Here is a 15,646-nt window from a genome sequence, read left to right on the forward strand (position 1 = left end):
CTGACAGTCAGGTTCATACAGTTCTCCAGGAGTGGCTAGCCCTGTAAGCTCGATGATGTCCATAGCTTTGGCTTCATGATGAACATTTCCAGTCATCCACTCGAGAACCCATGTCTTGATGTCTCTGTTGTAGCCGCGAATGTGCAGAGTGGCATAGAATTGAAGCAATAGCTCTTCATTCCAATGTTCTTTGTCTGTCACAAAGTGGAGCAGACCAGCATCTCGAAAGCAATCAAGTGCTTCTTCTAAGCATGGCAGTCCAGCAATGGCTTCAGTGTCAAGGCGCATATGAGGGAAAATGCGCCCTTGATCATATAACACGCATGAGTAATAGCTTCTCTGTTGATAGCTCCAGAACCTATCTGATGATATTCTTGGCTTGGAGTAGGGGTTCTTGGCGCTGTCAAAGAAGGTATTGTGGCTTTTGAAGCCATTAGCATTGAAGGACCCGGGGGAGTTGGCAGTACCTGGAAACCTTGGCAACCTGGGCTTTGGCTTCTGCACTTGAGGCCTATGCTCAATATGATAGTCAAATTGCGGTCCTGAGGCAGAGGGTGGAGGCACCAGAACGGGCCATCGGACAGTAGTGAGCTGACCATGACTGTATGCTTGCTCAATTGTGTGAGGCCTTGGAGGCGGAACAGGAGCAGGGGCAACATCGGAGGCAGGCTGCACGACAGGTGCTTCGGGAGCAGTTGTCATGTTGGCTTCAGGTGCAGCATCCTCATTGGCTTCGGGTGCAGCATCCTCATTGACTTCAGGTGCAGCATCCTCATTGACTTCAGGTTCAGTAGCCACATTTGCTTCAGGCACAGTTAGTGTAGGCTCCACATTAGCATCAGCCATGACTACGTCACTGGCTGTATTGACGTTGGTGGTGGCAGCCTCAACATTTTCAGCCTCCTCTTGACGAACAGGAGGGTCGGGCACAGACACGTTCTGATCATGAACTGCTTCTTCTTCAATCACTGGGGGGTTGGTACACGCACTTCTTCTTGATTTTCTTCGGCTGATGCAGCCGGAATGTCTTCAGCAGCATGTGCTTCAGACTCGGAGACATTCACAGTTGGAGCAGGTTCAGAAAGTACTTGCCGTGCAACAGGTGAACGTTGCACTTCTCCTTCTGGAACGCTCGACAGAGGGACTTCAGGCCTTTGTCCTCTGCGAAGCCTGCGAAGAGCTGGCTTCACTTTAGGAGATGGAGTTGGCTGAGCCTGAACGTCTTCATCCTCTTCTTGCACGTTGGGGGTAGCTTGTTGTTGTTGTAGGGGAGTACTGGGGGAGTCTTGTTCTTGTGGGCGATCAGCCCATGAATCATCCTGTGCAATTGGCATCAGAGGACGACCAATGCTGATGAGTTTGCTGTTCGTACGAACAGGCGATGATACCACATTGTATTCGATCTGAGGAAGAACTTCATCATCTTCAACATTGTCATGATGACCAATGTCTTCAGCAGCGGTGGGTTCAGCTGCTGGAATATCTTCAGCTTCAGGAGCCTCTGTGGAAGCAGGCTCATGCACAGTCATGTGAAGTTCTTGGGATGCAGATGCAGGATGAATCACTGAGATGGGTTCAACAAAAAGGGGCTCTGTGGGAGCAGCCCGATTCTTCTTGGTCTTGCGCTTCTTCTTGGAGGGAGCGGCATCAGAGGCTTCGGTATTCTTCCTCTTTCGAGCTTCTGCCTCTGCAGCCCTCGTTTTCTTCTGTTCAGAAGCGGTTGTGGTGACCTTTGGCTTCGAGCCAGTCATGCTACTTGGGAAGATAATACGTGGAGCTTCTTGGCTTGAAGGCGCAGGCTGATCAGCAGGAAACTTCTTCTTTTTCTTTGCAGCCATTCTGGGGTCAATGCCAGGACGGCCAAGTGACTTGCGCTTCTCAGCCTCATTGTAGGCAAGCACACACTTATCAGCCAAACTCTTCATACGCTCGCGAGAGCCTTGAGCTTCTTGGCGCTTCTTCTGAAAAGCTTCTTTAAGCTCATGCAGCATGACCTTGAAGTTTCTGACGTCTTGAACACTGAGCTTGGCCACATGCTTCTTGAATTGAGCCTTCTCAAAATCAATCTTGTTCTTGAGCTCAACGATTCGCTGAGCAAGAGCTAGCTCTGAAGCAATGGCGCCATTGAAGGCGACACTGAGGCCAATGGGAAGCTGTAAATCGTCAAAGCTAACATTGGGGGTGTCGAACCATTCATCAATGAAGTTGTGGATGATGGCCACATCAAAGAGAGGCAAGTTGTTGAAGATTTCTGCTTCTTCCTTGCTCTTTATCAGCTGCTCAAGAGCATCATCTGCAAGATCTTCATCACTTGACAGATCAATGGGATCGTCGCGCAGAATAGCGGCAGGAGTCAGGGCTTGATCAGTATGCCTGACAAGTTGCTTTTTCTTCTCCGTCTTCTTGGAGATACGGGATTGATCTTCAGACTGCACACTGGCTTCAGGAGGTGCAGTGGCCAGTGGCTTCGCACGAGAAGCTTTTGGTGGTACGGGTTTAGAAGCCTTTAGCTTCTTTTGCTTCTGTGGCTTCGAAGGAGGAGCTGGGGCTTCATCAGAATCAGCCTCATTGTCAGAATGATCCACTTTGGCACCTTGTACCAAGATGTAGGAGATGAGGCCATCAAGGTTTGCAAAGGGGCCAATTCTATTTTCTTCAGCTTCACGAGTGCCATCCTCACGGGGAGCAGAGGGACCAGGATTGAAGTCTAATCCCCATGACTTCTTGTTTTCCTTTGCTGAAGACACAGCAAACTGGAAGTTGCGCTTGAAGAGATTGTCGTCGCGACACCAGAGCAATGATGATGGGTCGGCTTCTTCAGGCTGTGGCCCACGGACCATGCAAGGATAGAATTCTTGCGCAATGGCTTCAGCTCTGTTCTTGGGTTGAAGGCCTCGATAGAGAATATCGCCCCAAGGACTCTTGATAGCATTTTTCTCTGCATATTCCTTGGTGACGAACTTGTACTTGAACCATTCTTCAGCCCAATAGCGTCGAATCCATTGGATTCGTGTCTTGCGCTGATGATAAGTCTCTTCAGGGTCTGTCTTGTACAGTTCTGCTAGGTCATCAGGCAGATCTTTGGATGTTCCTCCTCTGCGCTGTCTGCCACCCTTCCTTGCTGATTTTTCTGCAGCCATGAACTTCAAGCTGAATGGCTTCAATACGTTCAGAGGCTTCAGAGATTTACGCTTGCTGGTCAAGCAGGAACTGGCTTCAGGAGAATTGATATGATGCTGTAAGTATTCTGCAAACGAATGCAGACTATGAGAACCAAGGGATTCTCCCACGGACATGTACCTGTGACAGCATTAGAGATGCGAGGGAAGGGGAAGAGGTCATATGCATTCTCAGAAGATTTTGAAGATAAATCAGTTTGAAGACATTGACCTCATGATGCGAAGACATTCACTTATATGTGGTGAGTTGGTTCCAGATTTGTACCAATCCGTGAATAAGTACAAGTGAGGAATCAAACTAGATAGGAAATCTAAGTGAATAGACTAGGCATTATGAGATGCAGATAGAATAGATCTAACATTTAGTAGGCAGAAACCACTTTCGGTAAGTAGGATGAATCTATGAAGATCAAAAAGGTGGTAAAAATAGAGTTATAATTACCGCACGAAGAACTGCTAGATGGGAAGAATGAGAGACCGAGCAGTTCAGCCCACCGTGCCCTAACTTGGCGACGGAGGACACCTACGGCGACGGCGGAGAGAAAGATGTCCGCGGCCGGCGTGAGGACGGCGTCGGAGAAGTTGCGGCAGCTAAGCGCTTCGTCGCCGGCGTCGTCGCGAGCTAGCGGTGGCGCTAGGGTTTTGACGGAGGTGGAGAGGTGGAAGAAAGATTTCTTTACCGCAGGGGACACGTATTTATAAGTAGTTGTGCGGCACAGCGCAATTACTCTGGTGCCCCTATCTGTTCACATCCGTGGGACACGTGGCAAGCATGCAGCATACATAGAGTTTTCCCACGTTCCCACGCCCGCCAGGCATGACGAAGAGTTGTGCCGGCTTCTCCGGATATAGACCATAAAGATGAATCATTTAAATAGAACTTAATGTTTGTCTCTGTGTCTTCTGCTGACAAGGATGCAGAGAAGACATTCGACAGTTTCATTAGAATGCATATGATTTGGACAGATAGAGTTTGAGATAGTAAGCATAGAGAGATTAGGGTCCGATCACATTCACTTAGTTCAAAAGATTCAACTTGAAGACATAGCTATAAGTGAATGTTGTAGAGGACATAACGCTAGTATATATATATATATATATATATATATATATATATATATATATATGCAATCAACTCATCATAGCGTAGAAAATCATGAGGATAAATAGAAACTGAAGACAAACCAATGTGAAGTCTTTGAAAAAATAACGCCATGAGTGAAACACTTCAAACAGAGAAATTTGGTGGTGGCGTTACCCACCGTATAGGAAGTATTAGACCCAGACACGGCGCACAATTATCGTGGCGCTCCGAAGTCAAATTCCATGTTAATGTATTCACACTCAGAGTGTAAATCTTCATTGATTGAAGATATACATTACTTTGTGTGTTGCACATCTAAGTCATCAACATGCATAAGTGTTAGGATGTGTGCCTGATCACAGGACATTCGAGGATTCCAAGATATTTAGCTCACACCGTAACTTGCAAAACCTTTTCTCGTCCAAGGGCTTTGTGAAGATATCTGCCAGTTGCTCTTCAGTGTTGACGTGCATGATATCTATATCTTTCTTCATAACATGATCTCTGAGAAAGTGATGACGTATTTCAATGTGCTTTGTCTTCGAATGCTGGACTGGATTGTTGGCAATCTTGATGGCACTTTCGTTGTCGCAGAAGAGAGGGACTTGCTTCAGATCGATGCCATAGTCCTTGAGAGTTTGCTTCATCCACAGAAGCTGAGCACAACAAGATCCAGCAGCAATGTATTCAGATTCAGCAGTTGAGAGTGACACACAGTTCTGCTTCTTTGAAGACCAACAGACAAGTGATCGACCGAGAAAATGACATGTGCCTGATGTAGACTTGCGATCCACTTTGTCACCAGCATAATCAGCATCCGAGAATCCAACCAGATCAAACCTTGAGCCCTTTGGATACCATAATCCTAGTGTTGGGGTGTAAGCCAAATATCGAAGAATTCGCTTCACAGCTAAGTGATGCGATTCCTTTGGTGCCGCTTGGAATCGAGCACACATGCAAACACTAAGCATAATATCTGGCCTAGATGCACATAAATAAAGCAAAGAACCAATCATGGAGCGGTATACCTTTTGATCGAACTCTTTACCATTGTCGTCGGGACCAAGATGGTGCTTGGCTGGCATTGGCGTCGTGTAGCCTTTGCAGTCTTCCATTCCAAACTTCTTCAGACAATCTTTGAGGTATTTTTCTTGAGATATGAAGATGCCATTTCGTTGCTGACGAATTTGAAGACCAAGGAAGAACTTCAGCTCTCCCATCATGGACATTTGATATTGCTCTTGCATCATGTACCCAAACTCATCACTGTACTTCTGGTTGGTGCAGCCGAAGATTATGTCATCCACATATATTTGGCACACAAACAGTTCACCATCATATGTCTTCGTGAAGAGTGTGGGATCGAGAGATCCAGGTTTGAAGCCTTTGCTCTTCAGGAAGTCTTTGATTGTATCATACCAGGCACGAGGAGCTTGTTTGAGGCCATACAGTGCTTTGTTCAGTTTGTACACCATATCAGGATGTTTTGGATCTTCAAAGCCAGGTGGTTGTGCAACATATACTTCTTCTTCAATCTTGCCATTTAGAAATGCACTCTTTACATCCATTTGATATAGCAAGATGTTGTGATGATTAGCATAGGCTAGCAGTATGCGAATAGCTTCAAGCCTAGCAACAGGAGCAAATGTTTCATCGAAGTCAATTCCTTCAACTTGAGTATATCCTTGAGCCACAAGACGAGCTTTGTTTCTGACGACTTGACCATGCTCATCTTGCTTGTTTCGATATATCCACTTTGTTCCAATAATGTTATGCTTGCGAGGGTCAGGTCGCTTGACAAGTTCCCAAACATTATTCAGCTTGAACTGTTGAAGTTCTTCTTGCATGGCTTGAATCCATTCAGGTTCCATAAAAGCTTCAGCAACTTTCTTGGGTTCTGATATTGACACAAATGAAAAATGCCCACAGAAATTTGCTAGCTGTGTTGCTCTTGAGCGAGTGAGCGGACCAGGTGCATTGATGCTGTCAATAATCTTCTCTATTTGAACTTCATTTGCAACACGAGGATGAACAGGACGAAGATTCTGCTCTGGCTGATCATTGTCATCATTGGGAGAATTGTCTTCGGTCTGAGCATTGTCTTCAGGTTGATTTGGTGCAGAGATGATAAGTTCCTCTTCAGGCTGTGCTTCAGAGGGCATGATCTCACCAGTTCCCATCAACTTGATAGATTCACAGGAAGGAGCTTCATCAAGTGTACTTGGCAGAATTTCTCTTTGTGAACCATTGGTTTCATCAAATCGCACATCCACTGTTTCAACAATTTTGTAGTGGAAGAGGTTGAAGACTCTGTAAGAGTGCGAATCCTTTCCATAGCCAAGCATGAAGCCTTCGTGAGCTTTGGGTTCAAATTTTGACTTGTGATGGGGATCCTTGATCCAACATCTAGCACCAAAGACTCTGAAGTAGCTGACATTTGGCTTCTTGCCAGTGAGGAGCTCATAGGATGTTTTGCCCAGAAGCTTATGGATGTAGACACGGTTGATGATGTGACAAGCTGTATCAATGGCTTCAGGCCAGAACTTTCTTGGTGTCTTGTACTCGTCAAGCATTGTTCGAGCCATCTCGATGAGGGTTCTGTTCTTGCGCTCTACAATGCCATTTTGCTGAGGTGTGTATGGAGCAGAAAATTCATGAGTGATTCCCATTGTATCCAGATAAAGATCAAGCCCGGTGTTCTTGAATTCAGTGCCGTTATCACTTCTGATATGCTTGATCTTGACACCATAGTTGTTCATTGCTCGATTGGCGAATCGTCTGAAGACATCTTGTACTTCAGTCTTGTAGAGAATTATGTGCACCCATGTGTATCTTGAGTAGTCATCAACAATGACGAAGCCATAGAGACACGCCGTTGTTGTGAGGGTGGAGTAGTGGGTAGGTCCAAATAAGTCCATGTGAAGCAGCTCGAAGGGTTGAGATGTTGTCATGATTGTCTTCGAGGGATGCTTGGCCCTTGTCATCTTTCCAGCTTCGCAGGCACCACATAGATGATCTTTCTTGAACTTGACACCTTCGATGCCTATGACATGCTTCTTTTTGACGAGAGTATGCAAGTTCCTCATGCCAGCGTGCCCCAGCCTTCGATGCCAGAGCCAGCATTCTGAAGCTTTAGCAAGAAGACATACGGCAAGTTTTGGACCTGCTGAGAAATCTACCATGTATAGATCACCTTTCCTATACCCTTCAAAGACTAGAGATTTGTCAGATTCCATTAGTACAAGGCAACGATATTTTCCAAATATCACAATCATGTTTAAGTCACAAAGCATTGAGACAGACATTAAGTTGAATCCAAGCGATTCAACAAGCATCACTTTATCCATGTGTTGATCCCTTGAGATTGCAACTCTACCTAGACCCAATACTCTGCCTTTACCAGTGTCAGCAAATGTGATTTTACTCTTGTCGGATGGACGTAAGGTTGAGTCCATGAGAAGACTTTGATCACCAGTCATATGATTAGTGCATCCACTGTCAATAATCCATTCTGAAGCTTTTGGTGACATGCCCTACAGTGCAGTTAGGAGGATAGGCTTCACAAGGTATGTTGTGAAGCATAAGCATTTTACACACACATGGATTATCACAGTTTAGATCAAGATTAGCACACAGTATGACAGATAAGAGATTCATATGTGGAATTCATAGTAAGTCATTTTATCATGCGTCCCTTTATGTTTTAGGTCCCCAGCAATTATATCGGACGCCATTGATTGCTGGCTGGAGACCACATTCTGCAAAAGAGAGTTAGTTCTTCTTCACCACCCACATTTTCAGGGGTGGCTTAGAAGCAATGAGTCTAAGTGCAGCATCTGAGAATTTCGGCTTTGAAGCCCTAGCAAATAGCCTTGCAGGAGATGAATGATACTCATGTGAATAAGCAGAGAAGTTCTTAGTTCTATGAACATATCGATTTGAAGACACACGCTCATATTCATGAGTCTGAGTATGATTTCCCTGCAAAACATTGGCGTTAGGGTGACTCAAGTGAGTCCTGTGTTCGCAAGTAGCCGTTGGACCATATGATGCCTTTGGTCTGGGGTTTGTCTTCTTCACTGGTGGTGTCATGATGACATTCACTGGAAGATTCTCAAGGCAGCTTTTGGGTACCCAGATCTTCTTCATAGGAGGTCCATTCCTGCAGTTAGTACCAATATACCTGGCAAACACTTCACCATTCTGATTTTTGAACAGTTTATAGTTTGCATCAAAGGATTCATCAATAATAATAGGATTAGCACAGGTAAATCCAGATAAAGTGGATGGATCCACTGAAGGTTCCTTTGCAGCAACCCATGTGGTTTTGGGATACTGCTCAGGCTTCCAGTAGGAACCATCAGCATTCATTTTCCTCTCGAACCCAACACCCTCTTTCCTAGGGTTTCGGTTCAGAATCTGCTTTTTGAGGACATCGCAGAGAGTCTGATGTCCCTTCAAACTTTTGTACATCCCTGTTTCAAGCAATGTCTTCAACCTAGCATTTTCATCAGCAATACTAGTGGTATCCTCCGCAGAGGGGTTAGTAACCACATCAGTAGTTGAAGACAATGAAACAGCAGCAGCAGTGGAACATTCAGCAACAGATGTAGCGTTATCACGCTCAATGCATTTTAAACATGGTGGTTCGAATCCATCCTGAGCGGGACTGATCTGTTGAGCGCGAAGTGACTCATTCTCTGCTTGAAGATCTTCATGAGTCGCTTTCAATTTCTCAAGCTCTTGCTTCCTTTGAAGATAATCATAGGAGAGCTTTTCATATGTGGTTGAGAGCGTATCATGAAGATTTTCAAGTTCTTGGTACTTAGCATGAAGATTTTTTATGTCTTCTACTAAGGACTGTGAACGTGTCATTTCCGCGTCCAACAGGTCATCGCTTTTGTCTAACAGTTTTTGAGTATGTTCCATAGCCCTTTGTTGTTCAGTTGCAATTTTAGCAAGTGTTTTGTAGCTGGGTTTGGATTCACAATCAGAGTCATCTTCACTTGAAGTTTGAAAGTAAGCATCGCGAGATTTTACCTTGGCACCACGTGCCATGAAGCAGTAGGTGGGAGAAGAATCGTCTTTGTCATTAGCTTCAGCGTTGGTGTGGACGTCATTGTCTTCAGTGTTGAAGATGGACTTGGCGACATAGGCTGTGGCTAGAGCCAGACTTGCAACGCCAGGGTCAGACTCCTCACCAGACTCCACCTCCGCCTCCTCCGAAGCAGACTCCTCCTCTGAATCCATTTCCTTGCCAACAAAAGCACGAGCCTTGCCAGATGAGCTCTTCTTGTATGATGAAGACTTCGAAGAAGATTTTGAGGATTTCTTCTTCTTCTTGTCATCAGAATCATATTCCTTGCTCTTCTTCTTCTTCTTCTCATTGTCCCACTGTGGACACTCAGATATGTAGTGACCAGGTTTCTTGCATTTGTGGCAGGTTCTCTTCTTGTTGTCATGAGTGGAAGCTTCATCATTTCTTGAGCTGGATCGTGAAGACTTTCTGAAGCCCTTCTTCTTGGTGAACCTCTGGAACTTCTTCACAAGCATGGCAAGTTCCTTTCCAATGTCTTCAGGATCGTCAGAACCGCAGTCAGATTCTTCTTCTTCAGATGAGGAAACAACTTTTGCCTTCAAAGCACGAGTTCGGCCATAGTTGGGGCCATAAATATCTCTTTTCTCAGAAAGCTGGAACTCATGTGTGTTGAGCCTCTCAAGTATATCAGACGGATCGAGTGTCTTGAAGTCAGGACGTTCTTGTATCATGAGGGCAAGGGTGTCAAAAGAGGTGTCAAGTGATCTCAGCAGTGTCTTGACAATTTCATGCTTGGTGATCTCAGTGGCGCCGAGAGCCTGAAGCTCATTTGTGATGTCGGTGAGGCGATCAAACGTGAGCTGGACATTTTCATTGTCGTTTCTCTTGAAGCGATTGAAGAGATTGCGAAGAACACTGATCCTCTGGTCTCTCTGTGTAGAGACGCCTTCATTGACCTTGGACAGCCAGTCCCAGACTAGCTTTGACGTTTCCAGAGCACTCACACGGCCATACTGTCCTTTGGTCAGATGACCACAGATGATGTTCTTTGCAGTCGAGTCCAGTTGAATGAACTTCTTGACATCAGTGGGGGTGACACCTTCACCAGTTTTGGGAACGCCGTTCTTGACGACATACCAGAGGTCGACATCAATGGCTTCAAGATGCATGCGCATCTTATTCTTCCAGTAGGGATATTCAGTTCCATCGAACATGGGGCAAGCAGCGGAGACCTTGATTATCCCTGCAGTCGACATAGCTGAAACTCCAGGTGGTTAAACCGAATCACACAGAACAAGGGAGTACCTTGCGCTGATACCAATTGAAAGTGCTAGTTATCGACTAGAGGGGGGGTGAATAGGCGATTTTTAGGAAAGTCTTCAAAACATGGAAGTTTCGAAGACAAACGATAGAAACAACCTAATTGATATGCAGCGGAAGATAAACTACAACAAGCAAGCCATAATCAAGTATGCAATAGCATTAATGTTTGAAGATTAATAGCAGCTAGGTAGTAGGATCAGGATGGAAGATAGTATGAAGCCAATCGACAATAGTAGTCAAGCAATGAAGTCAATCGGATAAAACAATAAGCAATGACTTCACGAAGACAAACTCAAAGTAAAGGAGGGAAGAGATAGAACCAGTTGCTTGTTGAAGACACAGGATTTGTTGGACCAGTTCCAGTTGCTGTGACAACTGTACGTCTGGTTAGGGAGGCTGAGATTTAACTCAGAAGACCGTGTCTTCACCTTATTCCCCTTGAGCTAAGGTCACTTAGTCCTCGCCCAATCACTCTGGTAAGTCTTCAAGGGAGACTTCCAAACCTTCACAGACTTCGTTCACTCGGCAATCCACAATGACTCTTGGATGCTCAGAACGCGACGCCTAACCGGCTGGAGGATACACAGTCCTCAAGTGTAATAAGTCTTCAGGTCACACAGACAGAAAGACTTCAGTGATGCCTAACACTCTTTGGCTCTGGGTGTTTGGGCTTTGTCCTCGCAAGGATTTCTCTCTCTCAAATGCTTCGAGGTGGGTTGCTCTCAAACGACAAAAGCCGTATACAAACTCTGAGCAGCCACCAATTTATGGTGTAGGGGGTGGGCTATTTATAGCCACCAGGCAACCCGACCTGATTTTTCCAAAATGACCCTGGGTCACTAAGGAACTGACACGTGTTCCAACGGTCAGATTTCAAACACACACGACAACTTTACTTGGGCTACAAGCAAAGCTGACTCATCCAACTCTGGATAAGATTTGCTCTCATTGTCTTCGCTCGAAGACATAGGATTTGGGTTGAGCATCACTTCAGTCACTCTGACTTAGTTCACTTGGACCCCACTTAACAATACGGTGGTTCCTATGACTCAACAAAGAAGAAAGGAAACGACGAAACCGCACAGTCTTCGTGCTCCATTGTCTTCATGTAATGTCTTCTCATGTCATAGTCTTCAATATGAATATCTTCTCATACCACCATTGTCTTTAATGTCTTCATACATTTTTAGGGGTCATCTCCCGTAGGTAAACCGAATCAATGAGGGACACTACCTGCGTTATCCTGCAATTCTCACAAATGCATTAGTCCCTCACCAACTTTGTCGTCAGTACTCCAAAACCAACTAGGGGTGGCACTAGATGCACTTACAGTTGTCAGATGCGTTACGTAGACGGTATGCTCCGCCGGTCAGGACTTGGTCGATGATGAAGGGACCTTCCCACTTGGGCTTAAGTTTGTCCTTTTTCTTGTCCGGCAGGCGTAGAACAAGTTCGCCAATATTGTAAGTTTTGGCCCGTACTTCTCTGCTTTGATATCTTCGAGCCTGCTGCTGATAGAATGCGGAACGAGCTTTTGCCACGTCCCGCTCCTCCTCTAAGGCGTCCAAACTGTCCTGCCGATCCAACTCGGCTTCTCTTTCTTCGTACATGCGCACGCGAGGTGAGTCATGAATTATGTCACAGGGCAGAACTGCCTCTGCGCCGTATACCATAAAAAATGGTGTGAATCTGGTAGTGCGGTTTGGCGTGGTCCGCAGCCCCCAGAGTACGGAGTCGAGCTCCTCTACCCAGTGCGTGTTAGATTCTTTGAGGGACCACACTAGTCTGGGTTTAATGCCGCTCATGATTAGACCATTTACTCGCTCGACTTGACCGTTAGTTTGGGGGTGATAGACTGAAGCGTAGTCGAGCTTGATGCCCATGTTTTTGCACCAGAGTTTAACCTCGTCGGTCGTGAAATTCATGCCGTTATCAGGGATGATGCTGTGGGGGACGCTGAAATAGTGTACTACCCCGGATATGAAGTCTATCACAGGTCCAGATTCTGCCGTTTTAACCGGCTTGGCCTCTATCCATTTGGTGAATTTGTCCACCATGACCAATAAGTATTTGTGCTTGTGGTTTCCCCCTTTAAGGGGTCCAACCATGTCAAGCCCCCGGACCGCGAACGGCCAGGTGATGGGTATAGTTTTGAGGGCGGTGGGTGGCATGTGGCTCTGATTAGCAAAGAGCTGGCAACCGACGCATCGTTGGACTAAGTCCTGAGCATCTGCCCGGGCTGTTGGCCAATAAAATCATGTACGGAAGGCCTTGCCTACAAGGGCCCGGGCTGTAGCGTGGTGCCCGCCGAGTCTGGCGTGAATTTCAGCTAGGAGATTTCGCCCTTCCTCTTCGTAGATACACCTTTGAAGGACTCCGGTTGTGCTTTTCTTATAAAGTTCTCCCTCATGGACCTTGTAGGCTTTAGATCGCCGAACTACGCAGCGGGCCTCATTTTGGTCTTCGGGAAGTTCCTACCTGATTAAGTAGGCTAGGAATGGTTCCGTCCACGGGGCAATTACTACCATTATTTCGTGGGCTGAAGGTGTTATTTCATTGGCTGAGCCGCCGATTGTGTCAGAGTGGTCTGAGTTAGGTGATGCAGCTGGTTCCGGATTGTTATTTCCGGACTCCTCTTCCCATAATACGGATGGCTTAAAGAGCCGTTCCAGGAAGATGTTTGGAGGGACGGCGTCGCATTTTGCACCAATGCGTACCAACACGTCTGCTGCCTGGTTGTTATCCCGGGCTACATGGTGGAATTCGAGTCCTTCGAACCGAGCTGACATTTTTAGGACGGCGTTGCGGTAGGCTGCCATTTTCGAATCTTTGGCGTCAAAGTCTCCATTTACTTGGGATATTGCGAGGTTTGAATCCCCGCGTACCTCTAGGCGTTGAATGCCCATGGAGATTGCCATCCGGAGGCCATGTAGAAGGGCCTCGTATTCGGCTGCGTTGTTGGAGTCCATGTACATTATTTGAAGTACGTATTGGACTATGTCTCCGGTTGGGGACGTCAAGACGACGCCAGCCCCCAAGCCCACCAACATTTTGGATCCGTCGAAATGCATGATCCAATTGGAGTACGCGCTGTACTCTTTAGGGAGTTCGGCTTCGGTCCATTCAATGACGAAGTCAGCCAGAACCTGCGACTTTATAGCTCGCCGTGGTTTGTAGGTTATGTCAAATGGTAAGAGCTCAATGGCCCATTTTGCAATCCTGCTTGTCGCATTGCGATTGTTTATAATGTCGTTGAGAGGTACTTCGGAGGCCACCGTTATGGAACACTCTTGAAAGTAGTGTCGTAGCTTCCGGGATGCCATGAACACCGCGTACGCTATCTTTTGATAGTGTGGGTACCGGGACTTGCATGGAGTTAGGACAGTGGATACGTAGTACACTGGTTTTTGAAGAGGGAATTTGTGCCCTTCTGTTTCTCGTTCGACGACGAGTATCGCGCTGACAACTTGATGTGTTGCTGCGATATATAACAACATTGGTTCGCCTAGGTTGGGCGTGGCAAGGACCGGATTTGTTGCCAATACGGCCTTTATTTCTTCGAGTCCGGCCGTGGCAGCATCCGTCCATTCGAAATGTTCGGTGCGCCGGAGGAGGCGATAGAGGGGTAGTGCCTTTTCTCCCAAACGGGAGATGAAGCGGCTTAGAGCCGCCATGCATCCAGTTAGTTTTTGTATTTGCTTGAGGTCTTTTGGGATATCCAATTGTGACAGAGCTCGGATCTTGGCTGGGTTTGCTTCAATTCCTCTACCGGATACAATGAAGCCCAAGAGCTTTCCGGCTGGTACGCCGAAAACGCATTTTTCCGGGTTGAGCTTAATGTCATATGCTCGGAGGTTGTCGAATGTCACCCTCAAGTCGTCTACTAGAGTTTCGACGTGTTTGGTCTTGACGACCACATCGTCTACGTATGCCTCTAATGTTTTGCCTATCTGGGTAGCCAGACATGTTTGAATCATGCGCTGATATGTTGCGCCGGCGTTTTTGAGTCCGAAGGGCATTGTGTTGAAGAAGAATGGCCCATATGGAGTAATGAATGCCGTTGCGGCCTGGTCTTTTTCCGCCATCTTGATTTGATGGTATCTGGAGTATGCGTCGAGGAAGCACAATGAATCGTGCCCTGCGATAGCATCGATGATTTGGTCGATGCGAGGGAGAGGGAAAGGGTCCTTTGGATAGGCCTTGTTAAGGTCTTTGAAATCGATGCAAAGGCGCCAGGATTTGTCCTTTTTTGGTACCATTACTAGGTTGAATAGCCAGTCCGGATGTTCTGATGAATCCGGCTTCTAAGAGTTTGGCTAGCTCCTCTCCCATTGCCTATCTTTTGGGTTCGGAAAATCGCCGAAGAGCTTGTTTGACTGGCTTGAATCCTTTTAGGATATTTAGGCTGTGCTCTGCCAGCCTGCGTGGGATTCCTGGCATATCTGAAGGGTGCCAGGCAAAAATGTCCCAATTTTCTCAAAGGAATTCTTGTAGTGCGGCTTCTATTTTCCATCTTATATTTTCAGATTTATAAACCAAAAAACAAAAAATACCTTGCTGCAATTTATTTATATTTATCTTTTATACCTATCTCTATTAGATCTCACTCTTGTTCATGACTATGAAGGGATTAACAACCCCTTTTTCGCATTGTGTGCAAGTGTTTGTTAGTTTGTGCAGGTGCATAGATTGGAGACTTGCTTGTGCCTCCTACTGGATTAATACCTTCGTTCTTAACTGAGGGAAATACTTATATCTACTTTGTTGCATCACTGTTTCCTCTTCAATGGAAAAATCAATGCAAGCTCAAGAAAAAGCAATTTTAAACACAAATCGCTCAGAGAGGGGGTGCTCAACAATCTTCTCAGAATCAAACGGGGCAGCCACCGGACAAAGCCGGTGTGGGATGGCTATTTATAACCGCAACATTCCTAGATGAGAAGTAACCATTTTGGACACGTGGTCCAGCCAATGGCCAACCGACACATTCACAATGGTCGGATTTGGAGCAATGATAACATT

The sequence above is a fragment of the Triticum aestivum genome, chromosome 6B (genome assembly GCF_018294505.1).
Source record: "Triticum aestivum cultivar Chinese Spring chromosome 6B, IWGSC CS RefSeq v2.1, whole genome shotgun sequence".
Classification (NCBI taxonomy): Eukaryota; Viridiplantae; Streptophyta; class Magnoliopsida; order Poales; family Poaceae; genus Triticum; species Triticum aestivum.